A 15,627-nucleotide genomic window follows, 5' to 3' on the forward strand; every position below is an offset into this window, starting at 1 on the left:
AGTCTGGTGGCACACTGACAGAGAAGTCCCTAGCCCCACCCACTGAGAGCCCTTCTCTCTCAGACCACCCTGGAGGGGGGGGGTGAGTTTTGCCTACCTCTCCCCACACCACTTCCTGTCTCTTCCCTTGAACATCCTGACTCCGCCAGCCTGCCTCAGCTCAGGTTTCCTCGGGAGGCATGTTGACAGCATCCCCAAGTTGCACCAAGTTTTGGCAAGTCTGACTCAACTCTGCCAGACTTTCTGTCACTTCCTTACAGCTACTTAAACTGCACTTTGCCGAGTAATGGGATATCTTGCTTTGAGGGAGGTGGAGGGGGCTCCCCCAGGCAGGATTAAACATGATGACAGTTCCTAAGGGGAGACACTAGGATTTAGATGAAAATGGCCAAGTTGGAAGACTGGGAGAGATGAATAGAAGTAGCAGAGCCAGGCTGGGTCGTGGGGCTGCCTGAGTGGGAGGGGTGGAGAGGAAGAAAGGAAGACCCCACTGTGAGGACAGCAAGATGAGAAGTAGATAGTTCAGAAGAGAAGGCAGCATGAGGGTCGGGACTGCACTGGCCCTGTGCTGGCTGGGGTCCCTGAGGCAGAGGACAGGGGGAAGTCGGTGGCAAGACATGCTTGGAAACCTCCATTTTGATTTTTTTTTTTTTTTTTTTTTTTTTTTTTTTTTTTTTTTTTGCCAGTCCTGGTTCTTGGACTCAGGGCCTGAGCACTGTCCCTGGCTTCCTTTTGCTCAAGGCTAGCACTCTGCCACTTGAGCCACAGCGCCACTTCTGGCCGTTTTCTATATATGTGGTGCTGAGAAATCGAACCTAGGGCTTCATGTATATGAGGCAAGCACTCTTGCCACTAGGCCATATTCCCAGCCCATTGTTCAACTCTTATATAAATATTCTAGGAATATTGGTGACTCATGGCTAGCCTCACATCCCAACAAGGAAGGGTTTGTAGTTCTAAGAGAAGATAGCATTTAAGTGCTTAGTGTATTCATCAGCTTCGTGATACTATAATGAAATATATGAGACAGGTTATTTATGAGGAAAAGAAGGCTTATGTGTCTCACAGTTTTGGAGGCCTACTTTAAAGAGCAGACAGCTCCACTGATTTGGGCGTCTGATGAGAGTAGCATATCATGTCAGGAGTGTGTGCGTATTGGGAGTGAGAAGCCAAAAAATAGTAAGGGAGGGAGGGACATGACCAGCCAGGGTCCTATAATCTGTTAAATTGGCTGCACAGCAGTGCTGCCCAGGCATAAAAGTCCGCGAGACTTTTATCTCCTACTAACCAGCAAAAAGCCAAATGTGGAAGCCGACACTGGTGGCTCACCCCTGTAATCCTAGCTACTCAGGATGCTGAGACCTGAGGATCATGGTTCAAAGCCAGCCCAGGCAGGAAGGTCTGTGAGACTCTTATCTCCAATGAACCACCAGAAAACTGGAAGTGGTGCTGTGGCTCCAGTGGTAGAGTGTTACCCTTGAGCTGAAGAGCTCAGGGACAGTGCCCAGGCCCACAGTTCAAGCCCCATGACCGATTTTTTTTTTTTAAGCCAGAGGGGGAGCTGTGGATCAAGTGATTGAACACTACTAACCTTGGGCGAAAAAGCTCAGGGATAGTGCTTGAACTCAGTGCCTGGGCACCATCCCTGACCTTTTTCATCAAGGGTAGTGCCCTACCACTTGAGCTACAGCTCCACTTCTAGCTTTTGGCTAGTTAGTTGAAGATAAGAGTCTCATGGATATTTCCTGTCCATGTTGGGTTCAAAGATTGAGTCTAAGATCTCTGAGTAGCTGGGGTTACAGGAGTGAGCCACCAGAACCTAGCAAAATGTGTTATAATTTTTGAAAGAATACAGGTAGTTCAAAGATACGAGACAGTCAGGACCTAGTGGTGCACACCTGTAAGTCCAACTACTCAGGAAGTGGAGATTGGAAGGCTTGTGGTCCAAAGCCACCATGGAAAAATAGCTAGAAAAGCCTATCTCAGTCATCAAGCCAGGCATGGTGGCTCATGCTGTAATCCTAGCTCCTGGGAGACATAAAATAGAAGGGTCATGGTTGGAGACTGGCTCTCAGCAAAAACACAAAATCCTGTCCAAAAAAGAGGGGTTTGCTTTGTAATTCAAGTGGTAGAACATTTGCCTAGCAAGCATGAGGTTCTGAGTTCAAAATCTAGTATTACAAAAAAGAAAGAATAGAAACAGACTTTAAAAAAAAAGCCTGGCATGGGGGTGATTCTTTGTAATCCCAGATATTGGAAAGCTGAGGAAGGATGGTCTTGAGTTGGGGCAGGAGTGGAGGAGAGTCAGTTTGGGTTACATAGTGAGACCTTGTCACACAAAAAAACAAAACCAGATGGGCAGCAGCGCTCAAGCTCAGCACCCAGGCCCCAAGTTTAAGTCCCAGTACAGGCACACTAAAACAAGAAACAAACAACCAACCACAGCCAGGCTGGTGGCTCACACCTGTAATCCTAGCTACTTAGGAGGCTGAGATCTGAGGATCAAGGTTTGAAAGCAGTCCAGGCAGGAAAGTCTGTGAGACTCTTATCTCCAACTCGCCATAAAAGGCCAGAGGTAAAGCTGTGGCTCAAATGGTAGTGATGAGGGGACGCACATTTCTGAACCAAGATGGAGTAACTGAGGCCAAGCAGCCTAAAGTATAGGCCCCAAATCAAACCCCCAACCATGGGAATGAATCTCTGAATATTACTTTCCCAGGCCTGCTCAAGGTCCCGGGCTATACTTCATTTTTTAACTAGGCTTGATAAGGAGAGTAATGGCCAGGCTGACCTGGCAAATGTTGTGTTGCATCTGCGACTCAAGGCTAAGTTCTGTCTCAGTATTGCTATCTGCATCCTTCAATGAAGATGTTATTCTCAGTTGAAGGTTAAGAATGTTAGAGTTTAGATGGTTTTCTCTATACTGCTTAGAAACTGTAACCTACCCTGCCAAGCCATCTGTAGCCACCTGCGTGTGGTTTTTGCCTTTAGAAACCCCAGCCTGAGGACTGTTTGGCATCACAGTGTTAGCTCCCGAGTCTGCACTGTGTCCCTGGCCGGTCAGCTTTTGGGCTTGCAATAAAGCTTGAATTCTCCTGACTCTGTTCATGTGCTTGACTTGTTTTTACTCAGACCCCATAACATCTTGGGGTGGGGGTTAGTCCCTCTGACACCCCCACCCCCATAACAGTAGAGCACTAGCCCAACCAACAGGAGCTCAGGGACAGTGTCCAGGCCCTGAGTTCAAATCCTAGTTCTGGAACACACACACACACACACACACACACACACACACACACACACACACGGATGGACTTAGAGACAGAAAGTGCAGTGTAGTTGAGACCCCAATGGTTAATGATGGTCTTGCCAGATCCATGTCTGGTGGGGTCACACCGGAAGCAGTCATGGCAAGTACTTTATGTCTCTCGTGCACAGGTCCCTTCCCTTATTCCTCACTGGCTGAGTATCATCCCTCATACAATTTTAACTTTTTACATGTTAGTTTAAAAATGGGGAATAAGACCTGTAGCTACCTATAGGTATACCTGTAGCTATACCTATCTCATTCCAAGTTTCATCATTCATAATTTTGAATCTATGTCACCAGTTGTATATATGTTCATAATTCTTATATCTCCTTGAGTTATTCTTTATTTCTTTGCCAATATACAATGCCAGAGGCTACAGGCCCCACACACTTCAGCCTTGGGCCAGATCTGGAGTACATCATGATTGCAAACCAGACCCCATTCCTGCTTGACACCAACATCCTACCCATCCCCTCGGAAAGCCCATTCACCTCTCTCACCAGCTCTGCTTGCCACCTCCCCCAGGAATGACGTTCAGATGCAGTTCATCAGTACCAAAAGCACTTCCCATTCTCCCCAAATGTTACAAAAGCAAAAGCAGAGCCTGTACTTCTAGCTACTTAGGAGACTGAGGTCTGAGGATCGCAGTTTGAAGCCAGCCTGGGCAGAAAGTCCATGAGATGCCAATCTCCGTTTAACTACCAAAAAGTGGGCTCCCAAGTGGTAGAGCACTAGCTTTGAGAATAAAAGCTCAGGGACAGTGACCAGGCCCTGAGTTTAAGCCCAAGTACCTACACATACACATGCACACACATGAAACACACACACACACGTAAAAGGGGCACTATTAGGAGGAAAGGGGTGAGAGAGAGAGGAGGAGAGTAAGAAAGGTCTAGAGGAAAGCCGGATACTAGTGGCTCACGCCTGTAATCCTAGCTACTCAGGAGGCTGGGATCTGAAGATTGAGGTTCAAAGCCAGCCTGGGTAAGAAAGTCCATGAGACTCTTTTTTTTTTTTTTTTTTTTTGGCCAGTCCTGGGCCTTGGACTCAGGGCCTGAGCACTGTCCCTGGCTTCTTCCCGCTCAAGGCTAGCACTCTGCTACTTGAGCCACAGCGCCACCTCTGGCCGTTTTCTGTATATGTGGTGCTGGGGAATTGAACCCAGGGCCTCATGTATAGGAGGCAAGCGCTCTTGCCACTAGGCCATATTCCCAGCCCCACCCATGAGACTCTTAACTCCAAGTGGCATTGTGGCTCAAGTGGTGGAATGCTAGCTTTGAGCTGAAGAACTCAGGGAGGATGTCTGGGCCCAGGGTTCAAATCCCATGACCAACAAAGGAAGGAAGAAAGGGAGGGAGGGAGGGAGGGAGGGAGGGAGGGAGGGAGGGAGGAAGGAAGGAAAGAAGGAAGGAAGGAAGGAAGGAAGGAAGGAAGAAAGAAAGAAAGGAAGGAAAGGTCTGGAGGAGTATGCCTGCATGGAATGGCACAATGAAGCCCTTTACTTTGTACAATTACATATAAGCAAATTCAAATTTGGGGGGAACAAAGCACATAGCAAGAAAAAAAGAGGTGGTCTCAGCCCTCCGCCTCCATTTCAGTTCAGGCCTTAGGACCCATCCAGCCACAGAAGCATGGAGAAGAAGGAGCTGGCTGTGCTACAAATTGGCTACGGGTTCTTTTGCTCTATTTGTGTGGAAATCTCGACTCGGCAAAGTGCAGCTTCTTTGGTGTCAGCAAGTCAGAGCTCGGAGTGCCAGCAGCCCTCCGCTCTTAGTATTACCATGCCAGAGGCCCAGGGCTCAGCAGTGAGTGCTCACAACTCTGTCAGCCCCCTCAGTAGCTGCTTAACTCCCAGAATGTCTTGGAGCTCTTCCAGCTGTCCTGGTGGGGTAGGCAACCTCGGCAGCCTCCTGTGGGCACAGTTCTCCTTCTGCAGTCTCTCGGCTGTTCTCTCATCTTCTGCAGTCTCAGCTCTCCATCGCAACTCAACATCTCCACACTTCTCTAGTCCTTTGTAGCCTTAGCTCTCTGAATCTCTGCTATTCCATGCTTTCCAGAACTCTCCGGCTGCCTTCTGGCTTCGGAGTGTGCCTGGGGCTCCCCACAGTCCTAGGAGTTGTGGACTCTGCCTGTTACCAGCTCAGCCCACTCGACTGCCGATTAGCACCGCGCCAGGCAATAAAACCACTCAGATGAGGCTTTATTGGGATGCAAGCTGCAGCTACATGAGGAGTTCTCCCACATGGGTCTAGAACAGCAAGAGCAGGCTGCTTAGATGGGTACCCACCCACCGCAGGGCCTCCTGTCTGCCAGCCACACACGCTTTGCTTAGGGATGTAGAAGGGGAGAGAGGAGGAGAAGTAAGAGTAAGAGGCCACCCGTGAATGGCTCATGCCCACAATCCTAGCTATGCAGGAGGCTGAGAGCTGAGGAGCAAGGTTTGAAGCTAGCCTGGGCAGACGAATCCCAGAGACTCTTATCTCCAGTGAACCAGCAAAAAGCCAGAAATGGGGGTGTGGTTCAAGTCATAAAGCACTTGCCATAAGTAGAAAAAGCCCAGCGAGAGTGCAAAGCCCTGAGTTCAAGCCCTTAGCACTGGCTCCCAAATAAATAAATTTTAAAAAGCAAACGAGTGAATGAATGAATGAATGAATGAATCAAAGAAAGGGGGTGGATATGATCAAAGCACCTTATGTGCATATGTGTAATGTCACCGTGTGGTCTGTGCTGGCCTGCAGGCCATGTCTGTCTTGGATGGGGGGATGCACAAGATGGATGGGGATATGTGGGACAATTGTACTCAGGATTGTGGAGGACCAAGCGTCTTCCCCCTCAAGATCTGATGGAAGTTTCCTTGGGGCAGAAGTTTCCTAGGGTGTCCAAATGTCAAAGCAAACGCCTCCATGAGAGACCATTGGGTGTTTAAAGCAGGAGAGGCTCCTCCTGACAGCTTCCTGGATTGCTGCTTGATTGGCAGCTTTGTAATGACCTCAGATGCACTGGGGCCGGAAGTCCTGGCTGTCACCGCCTCCCATGCAGCATTGAGACTGGCAGCAATGTGACACCCCCTCACCATGCCTGGGAACTATGAAGATAAAATAGTAGTTCTGAGTGGCCTCCACCCTACTTGCTGCGGAGGCTGTTTCCTTCTTTCCTTCTTCCTCCCTCCCTCCCTCCCTCCTTCCCTGCCTGCCTGCTTTTGTGTGTGTGTGTGTGCAGGTACTGGAGCTTGAACTCAGGACCTAGGTGCAGTCCCTTAGCTTTTCCACTCAAAGCTGGTACTCTACCATTTGAGCCATAGCTCCATCTTTGGCTTTTTAGTCATTAGTTGGGAGGGAGGGAGCCTGTGAGATGTCTTCCTTCCCAGGATGGCCTTGAACTTCAACCCTTGGATCTCAGCCTCCTGAGTAGCTAGGATTGCAGGCGTGATGTGACAGTTGTCAGTTCGGCTGGGTGTGGGGGGGGGGGTGGGATTTGACAGCTGTCAATTAAGCAAACCAGCTGCTCCCTCCTGACAGCTTCCGTCATTAAAACTTTAAGGCATGCTTGCAACAAGGATTGAACATGAAATTAACATTCTTCTTAAGTAATCCTTATCCAACAAAATACCCTTACAGAAGAGTACTCTATAAAATGCCCTATAAAATACTCTTACAGAGGGAAGATTAATCCCATTAGGGAGGGTCCCTGTGATCCGCTCAGCTGTCTCAGTCTGAGGCCAGCATCCCCAACAGTAGCATATTTTGGGGACCCAGGAGAGACTCCTTGAGACTGACAGATCAGCGTTGAACCTCCGGGCCCATTGCAAGTGCCCTGGTTCTTGCAGGAAATGGGATAACCTGATTTCAAGAGTGAGACAACTTCCAGGCATCCTCTCCTGCCTGCCTTCCACAATCTCTCCATCTTTGGTACTCTTCCAGTTTCAGGAGAGACAAGCAACTCAACCTGGTTTAAATGAAAGTAAGACGTGACTTTGAGCAATTCTTTGTTTTTTGGGGGGGTGGCTTTATTACCTATATCTTCCTGCCTTTTTTGTCTCCGACAGGCCCTCAGAACATAGTTTCAAATCCTGAGGTGTTAGCCGGGTGCTAGTGGCTCAAGCCTGTAATCCTAGCTACTCAGGAGGCTGAGATCTGGGGATTGCAGTTCAAAGCCAGCTTGGGCAGAAAAGTCCATGAGACTCTTATCTCCAATTAACCACCAGAAAACGGGAAGTAGCACTGTGGCTCAAGTGGTAGAGCGCTAGCCTTGAGCTGAAGAGCTCAGGGACAGCACCCAGACCCAGAGTTCAAGCCCCATGACTGTCAAAAAAAAAAAAAAAAAAACCCAAAACCCTGTGGTGTGCAGAGGACTTGGCTCAGAAGGTAGAACATTTGCCAACTGTACTAGAGGACATAGGTTGACTCCCCAGTACCACAACAAACAAAACAAAACCACACACCAATGAAAACTCCTATAATCTGATCTCCTGTTTCACTGAGAAGCAAGCTGTAGTTCAGTGGGAGACACCTTTCAGGCCCCCTCTGTCCCCTCCCAAGGTGGCAGATAGAACCCGTGCTATGGGAATGCAGGCCCCCATCACTGGTGGAGGGCTTCTTCATGGCAGGGGCTGAGGGGGACACAGGTGTCTGAGGGGACTCCCACTCCTCAGAGTGGAGGGGACAGACAGAACCCAGTAACCCATGCACGAGGCACGTCAGTGTCTGCCTCCTCCACTGGCAAGCCTTCCCCTGCCCCTCTGCTGACCCCGGCAGGCTCTCTACCTGTCACTTGGCAGCCTTAGCCAGACTCTTCTTGGGAGAGGGGTGGGCAGGGGCTGCCTGACTTCCTGCCAGCCTTCACCTGAGCCCAGACTTCTCTCTTAGGCTTGAAGCCATCTGTCAGAAACAAACTCTTCTCTGTTTGGAGGAATTATCTGAATGTCAGTCTCAGCAAGTGTTTAAAGGCTTTCCATGGATGAGGTGAGGGAGGACTAGGCAGCTGAAGAATACGTTTATCCTGAGACACCTGCCCTTTCAACCTTCTGTTTAAGGAAAATGCAAGGTCTTCTTTAATCTGTTTCATGGATGACAGTCATGGAGGCATGTGACTTGCTTCAGATCAGCAACAGAATGAGGGCTGAAGAGCAGGTCTGTCTCACTCTAAGGAAGCATGTGATGCCGGTGACTCATGCCTACACATGCCTACCTACTCAAGAGACTCAGATCTGAGGGTCCAGGTTCAAGGTCAGCCCACTCAGGAAAGTCCATGAGACACTTATCTCCAATTAACCACCAGAAAATCAGAAGTGGTGCAGTGGCTCAAAGTGATAGAGTGCAAGCTTTGAGCAAAAGAGCTCAGGGACAGCACCCAGGCCCTGAGTTCAAGCCCCCAGAACCTACCAAAAACAAAAAACAAAACAAAAAAAACAACCCTGGAGGCTATTTGGGGGGAATTCTGAGGCATTAAGAGTTTAGAGGAAGGAATCCTCAGCTCTAAGAGAAAACACTAAGTTGAGGTTGTTGGGAGTCTTTTAGGCTGTCCTCTGGTACGTACTAGACTTAGCAGCAGATATCTGGGGCTGCTTCATCTGCTTGATGGTATGTCAATAACCAGCCACTAGTGGGGAGAATGGTATCTTGTGCCTACCTGCCTCACTGAAGCAGGACTACCCAATAATGGGGTGGGAGCTCCTCCATGTGGCAGTTCCAGGTAATAGCAGCCAGTGGAAATTCCTCCCTGTCCGGTACTGTGGGAACTGATGGAGGCTTAATGTCTTGGCCCTCAGTCTCCAGAACCTCTGGAGGAAAACCTAACCAGTGTTTGCTTTCTGCCCTCAATCCTCAGGTGCTAGCTAAGCTTCAAATCCTGCTGACAGGAACCTGCGTTTTCTTCCTCTGCTTTCTGCTTTTATAAAAGTTGGCTGTGGGGCTGGGAATATGGCCTAGTGGTAGAGTGCTTGCCTCACATACATAGAGCCCTGGGTTCGATTCCTCAGTATCACATATATATAGAAAAATCCAGAAGTGGCACTGTGGCTTAAGTGGTAGAGTATTAGTCTTGAGCAAAAAGAAGCCAGGGACAGTGCTCAAGCCCCAAGTTCAAGCCCCAGGACTGGCAAAGGAAAAAAAAAGTTGGCTGTGTCTATGACACCAACTACACTTTGTTCTCATTGTTTATCTAATTATTGTTACCAGTGGCCCATGAGGTCCTCAGGCAGCTCACTCTCCTTATGTTCCAGGCAAAGAGAAAGGGCTGAATAAATGTTAATGAGGAAATGAGCAAATGATGAGGGAGGGAGCCTCTCTGCATGTGTGGCTCAGACACAGGGTCACGTCACAGCCTGAGTAGCTTGGAGCCCTGTAGGATCCAAGTTGCCATTCAGTTAGGGACAATGTCTCGAAAGACTATTAACCTCGAAATTGTGGTCAGTTTGCCTAGGAAAGGCCTAAAATACTATATGCTACTCCTTCATTCTTCCAACATGCCCTCACTGTTAAAATATAGGGAGAAGGGAAGCATCAAAGGAATTTTATAATTACCTGATTTTGGAACAGAGTCCCTGAAGGCTTGCTCCTGATGTGGTTGCTGAAGTGGGAAAGATTATATTATCCATCCCAACCCTAAGAGCTGGCTTTTCGAACTTGGTACCAGGGGTCACATTGTGGCTCTCTCAATATAGTATCGTGTGTGTGTGTGTGTGTGTGCACGCGCGCGCACACACACACGCGCCATTCGTGGGGCTTGAACTCAGAGCCTGGGTACTGTCCTTGAGCTTTTGACATCTATTCCTCCCCCCCCCCAAATCCTCCCCCATACTAACATGCACGCTGTCCTGCATTTCCTTTGTTGCATCTAACAAAGCATCTTAAGTAATTCCACAATCAAGTATTCTGTGTGTGTGTGTGTGTGTGTGTGTGTGTGTATTCATGTGTCTGTCCTAGGTCCTGATATTTGAACAGGGGTCTGGGCACTGTCCCTGAGCTTTATATTCAAGGCTAGTGGTCTACTACTTTGAGCCACAGCACCATTTCTAGCATTTTGGTAATTACTGGAGATAGGAGTCTTACAGAATTTCCTACCTGGGCTGGGTTGAACTGCAATCCTCAGATCTTGGCCTCCTGAGTATCTGGGTAGCTAAGATTACACGGATGAGTCACCAATGCCCAGCCCAGTCCAGGTATTCTTTTTATGGCCCTGTAGGAGTACCCTGGTGGTTGGACCACTATTTATTTTCCACTGACAGACATTCTCCCCCTCCCTTTTTTTTTTTTTTTGCCTGTACTGGGGTTTGAACTCAGGGCCTGGACACTGTCCCTGAGCTTGTTTTGCTCAAGGCTAGCACTTGACCACTTGAGCCACAGCACTACTTCAATTTTTTTTCTGTTTATGTGGTACCAAGGAATTGAACTCAGGACTTCATGCGTGCTAGACAAGCACTCTACCACTAAGTCACATTCCCAGCCCTTGTTTCCCATTTTAGACTTTATAAATAATTTCAGTGTTCTCTCTCCACATTCTCTTCTCTTCTTCTACACACTCTTCTCACTCTACACTTTTTCCCATCCAAGTTCTAACCAGGCCCGACCCTGCTTAGCTTCTGAGATTGGGTGCGTTCAGGGTGGTATGGCCGTAGACTCACTCTACACTTTCTCTACACACTTGAGTGCTCATTTGTTTTGTCATTCATTGATGTAGGCCCAAAGTACACAGAGATGAGCTGAGTCAGCCATACCCTCAGCGGAGTGTGGCACGGGGAGAAATAGCGAGGGACACATGGAATGGGATTTTCCAAGGTCTCAGATGGGTCTTGGGACTTGTGCAAATCATACTTTTTCCCCAGCTGCCTTGAACCCTTCCTGACTCCTTGGCCTTCATTTGGGCAGCTTTCTAAGAGGCGTCTTTGGAAGCAGGCAGCATGTGAGAGCTCCCTCTTGTGGCTCTACACTGGAATCGCATGGGCGGGCCCAGGACTGCTTCAAGACACTCCTTGTTTCTAAGATGCTAAAGACTGAGGTGAAGTTTCCCCAAATTCTGCTGCTGCATTCTAGAGAGTAGAGGCCTAATTTGAGGGGCATCTTGTGTCCCCATTTTAGGGTGTGGAGTCAAGAGAAGAGATTCAAAGTCAGAGGAACAAAACCTGGGGACCAAAAGTGAAAATTGAGGATTGGTGGAGAAATTGATCCACCAATATAAAGCAAGATTCCTTCCCCTGAAGAAAACTACAAAGATTCTTTTCGACCTTCTCCAGGGTCATGGTGGCCTCTGAGTTTCCAAACACCCATCTTTATCTTAATACCAAACAGTGTGTGCAAACCAAAACTGAACCACGCTAGGCAAAGATAATCCTGGAGAAAGGTCAGCATTGCATTCCCCATTTGGGAAGGATGAGGAATTGAACTTAGGGCCTGGGGTAGCAGTACAACACTGACTCTTCTCCATCCATCCGCAAGGCAGTGACAAGAACCACCTATCTATCCCATGAATTGGGGATCCTGAGTTTTGGGTCCCTGACTTCAGAGACCAAAGTGCTTCTGAGGCTGTCTTGGATGCTCATTTGGGGAAGGTGCCTGGGCTGTTGGCAGCTTGTGTAGACAGAGTCATGAGGGTGACAATGAAGAGAAAAAGGAGTTTGCTTGGCATGGGGGGGGCAGTTATAAATGAGGGATGTACTGAGTGGTCTCTGCAATGGTCTCCAGACTCCTGCCTCCTCAGTAATCCCCATTCACTTGTAGAATCACCTCTTGTAAAGAATAGGTTGTCCGGGTTGGGAATGTGGCTTAGTAGTAGAGTGCTTGCCTGGCATGCATGAAGCCCTGGGTTCCATTCCTCAGTACTACATAAACAGAAAAAGCCAGAAGTGGTGCTATGGCTCAAGTGGTAGAGTGCTAGCCTTGAACAAAAGCTCAGAGACGGTGCCCAGGCCCTGAGTTCAAGCTCCAGGACTGGCAAAAACCAAAAAAGAATAAACTGTCCCTAAAGTCACTGCTAGTAAATAGAAAATGAAAAAAGTGATAAGGAATCACTTTGGAGATTAAGTTACAAAATAGAGATCAGCCGGCTTCCACCTAGCTTGCTCTCCCAGGCCCCCTTGTACACTTGCTCTGTACACTTGCTCCGCCAGGCTGGGAGCTAAGGAGAGGCCCACGTGGCAAGGAACTCAGGGAAGCTACCAGCTCACAGCCAGTGGGAGACTGGGGCCCTCCTTCTTACAGCCTCTAAGGAGCTGAACCCTTGGGACTGTGCAGATGACCAACCACCGGAAAGACACTGCCACTGCCATGAACTTACAGGTGGATTCTTTCTTCCCCAGTCAAGCAGCAGCTGAGACCACAGGATTGAAGGATGTGTTTGTGTTCCTGTGGCAGACTTTTGGGCAGAAACAGCCCCTTCTACTCCCTGCCGGGATCCTGACTCACAGAAATTGTGAGGAAAGAAATGTTTGTTGCTCTAAGCTGCTACATTTTAATTTGTTATGTAGTGGCACTTAATATATAACAAGGGAATTTCTTTCAATTTTTGCTTAGTGGGTTTATGATTTTGTTGTTTGTTTGCCGGCTTAAACTTTGGGCCAGGCATTGTCTTTGAGTTTTTGTGCTCAAGGCTAATGCTCTACCACTTGCCCCACAGTTCCACTTCTGGCTTTTTTTTTTTTTTTTTGGTAGTTTAGTGGAGATAAAAGTCTCACAGACTTTCCTGCCTGGGCTGCCTTCAAGCTGTGACCCTCAGATCTCTGCCCCCTGAGTAGCCAGGATAACAGGTGTGAGCTACCAGCACCAGCTGTAGATTGACTTTTAAGCCGCTCCTGTGATGGCTGACTTTTGCACTTCTCCTGATGAGGTATAATAACGTGCCCCACTGGTGATCACACAGTCCTGTTGTGTGTCACTCATTACTCTGGAAGGAGAGTTCCCATCCCCAAGGGAATCCATCCAGAGAGTTCCCCTCAGGCCATATAACCTTTGTTGTCAGTTAAACGAAACATACTCGCCAAAGCCATGAAACCCTTCTAGCATCTTCACATAATACAATCGCTGACAAGTCGACAAAACCCCAAACTTAATTTTATTAATCCAGAGTGAAGCCTTGGCGCTCTGTTCAATGCCTGGTGCCTAACAGACATTAAGAAGTGTTTGTCAAACAAATCATGAGATTATTGAAAATGTTCCAGACAAGACAAAGCTAGACTTTATTTTTTATTTTTTATTTTTGCCAGTCCTGGGGCTTGGACTCAGGGCCTGAGCACTGTCCCTGGCTTCTTTTGCTCAAGGCTAGCACTCTGCCATTTGAGCCACAGCGCCACTGCTGGCCATTTTCTATATATGTGGTGCTGGGGAATCGAACCCAGGGCTTCATGTACAGGAGGCAAGCACTCTTGCCACTAGGCCATATTCCCAGCCCAAAGCTAGATTTTTTTTTGAAAAGGAAGGGGAGGAATGAGGACAATTATTACATGAGAGGGCTGCAAGTCCTCCAGCCCCACCCCAGAAACAGAAAGAGGAAATCCTGAGAAACTCCTTCCCCAAGTCCCTCAAAGTTATAGCTACCTTGATAGCAATAGAGAAGCATGTAGAAGCTAGCTTTTCTACATGTGACATCAATTCTTGCAACGACCTGTTCCATAATTTTTACTATATGTCTATAACTTTATATTACTATCTACTTATATCTTTATGGCATCACCTTATTAATTACAATCACTGAGACACAGGAAGTCACCTTGCTCAAGCTCAGACAACCTCTAGGCAGCAGGTAGAGTTTGAGCTAGTCCTGCTAAGTAAGGCCTGCTGATTTTTCACCTACCACACTGGCTCAGAATTGTCAAAAATGCATAGCTAGATACTGGTGGCTCAAGCCTGCAATCCTAGCTACTCAGGAGGCTAAGACCTGAGGATCGTGGTTCAAGTTATCCCAGGCAGGAAAGACCCTGAGAAAAAATGCAGAACTGATGTGCCTCAAGTGATAGAGCACCAGCCTTGAGCAAAATGAGCTCAGGGAAACACCTGGGCCCAGAGTTCAAGCCCCAGGACTGAAACAAAAAAAAAAAAAGCTTCTTTTGTCTCTTGCCTGTGATCCTAGCTACTCAGGAGGCTGAGACCTCAGGATTAATGTTCAAAACCAGCCCAGCAGACAAATCCGAGGGACTCTTTTTTTTTGGCCAGTCCTGGGCCTTGGACTCAGGGCCTGAGCACTGTCCCTGGCTTCTTCCCGCTCAAGGCTAGCACTCTGCCACTTGAGCCACAGCGCCGCTTCTGGCCGTTTTCTGTATATGTGGTGCTGGGGAATCGAACCTAGGGCCTCGTGTATCCGAGGCAGGCACTCTTGCCACTAGGCTATATCCCCAGCCCCCCGAGGGACTCTTAACTGACAAATCTGAGTTAATTCTTTGTCTGGCAAAAGACCAAAAAGCAAAAACAAACAAACAAACAACAAAAACCAACTAAGCAGCTGGAGGTGTGGCTTAAGTGCCCGAGCCTAGCCTTAAGTGAAAAAAAGCCAAGTGAGAGCATGAGGCTCTGATTTCAAGCCCTAGTACACACACACACACACACACACACACACACACACACACACACGCACATACAAGTTTCATGCATGCATGTGTGGCTTAAGTGCTATCCTGTGTACCAGCTACAGACACCACGTAGTGAGCAGGAGACTCACTGTTAGGTATCAAGTGATGTTTCAGGCTCCATTCATCTCCTAGTTAACTGAGCTCTGAATGCACACCTTGCACCCACATACTGTATCAATGCCACCTGAAAGTCATCTTTGCCCCCCCAGCTGCAAGGAAGTCTGGGAAATGTAGTTTTTTAAAGCCTTCTAGTCCCACAGTATAGGAAAACATCCTAGAAAAACAAAAACAAAAACAATGCTCAATGGGCTGGTTCACAGTATTCACACTTGCACTGGTCATGGAGGCTTTACTTCATCCTCCTTCCCAAACGTTCCATGAACTCAACTAGCCTATCACATACATCTTCCCAAGCTCCAACCTGGCCATGTCATGGAGAAAGCCGCTGCACTGTGGAGATGTCTGGTCAGGGTAAATGTGGCCTCGAGCTGGGGGTAAAGCATTCATCTAGCACACACAAGGCCCTGTGTCTGATGCTCTGGGGGGAAAAAAAGCTCTCTGAGGAAAAGAAAGGAGGAGAGAGGGGAAAAAAGAAGGGAAAGGAGGAAGGGAGGGAAGGGGGAAAGGGCCAGAAAGATCTTATTTTGCAGGGGGAACCCAGCATTTAGTAATTCTCACTCTGCCTGCCCTGGAATGCCAAGGTCAAGCCAGTGATTTGGGGGTCATCGTTATTTAGGTCCCCAAACTTTCTGTCCTCATCCA

The sequence above is a fragment of the Perognathus longimembris genome, chromosome 2 (assembly GCF_023159225.1).
Source record: "Perognathus longimembris pacificus isolate PPM17 chromosome 2, ASM2315922v1, whole genome shotgun sequence".
Taxonomy (NCBI): domain Eukaryota; kingdom Metazoa; phylum Chordata; class Mammalia; order Rodentia; family Heteromyidae; genus Perognathus; species Perognathus longimembris.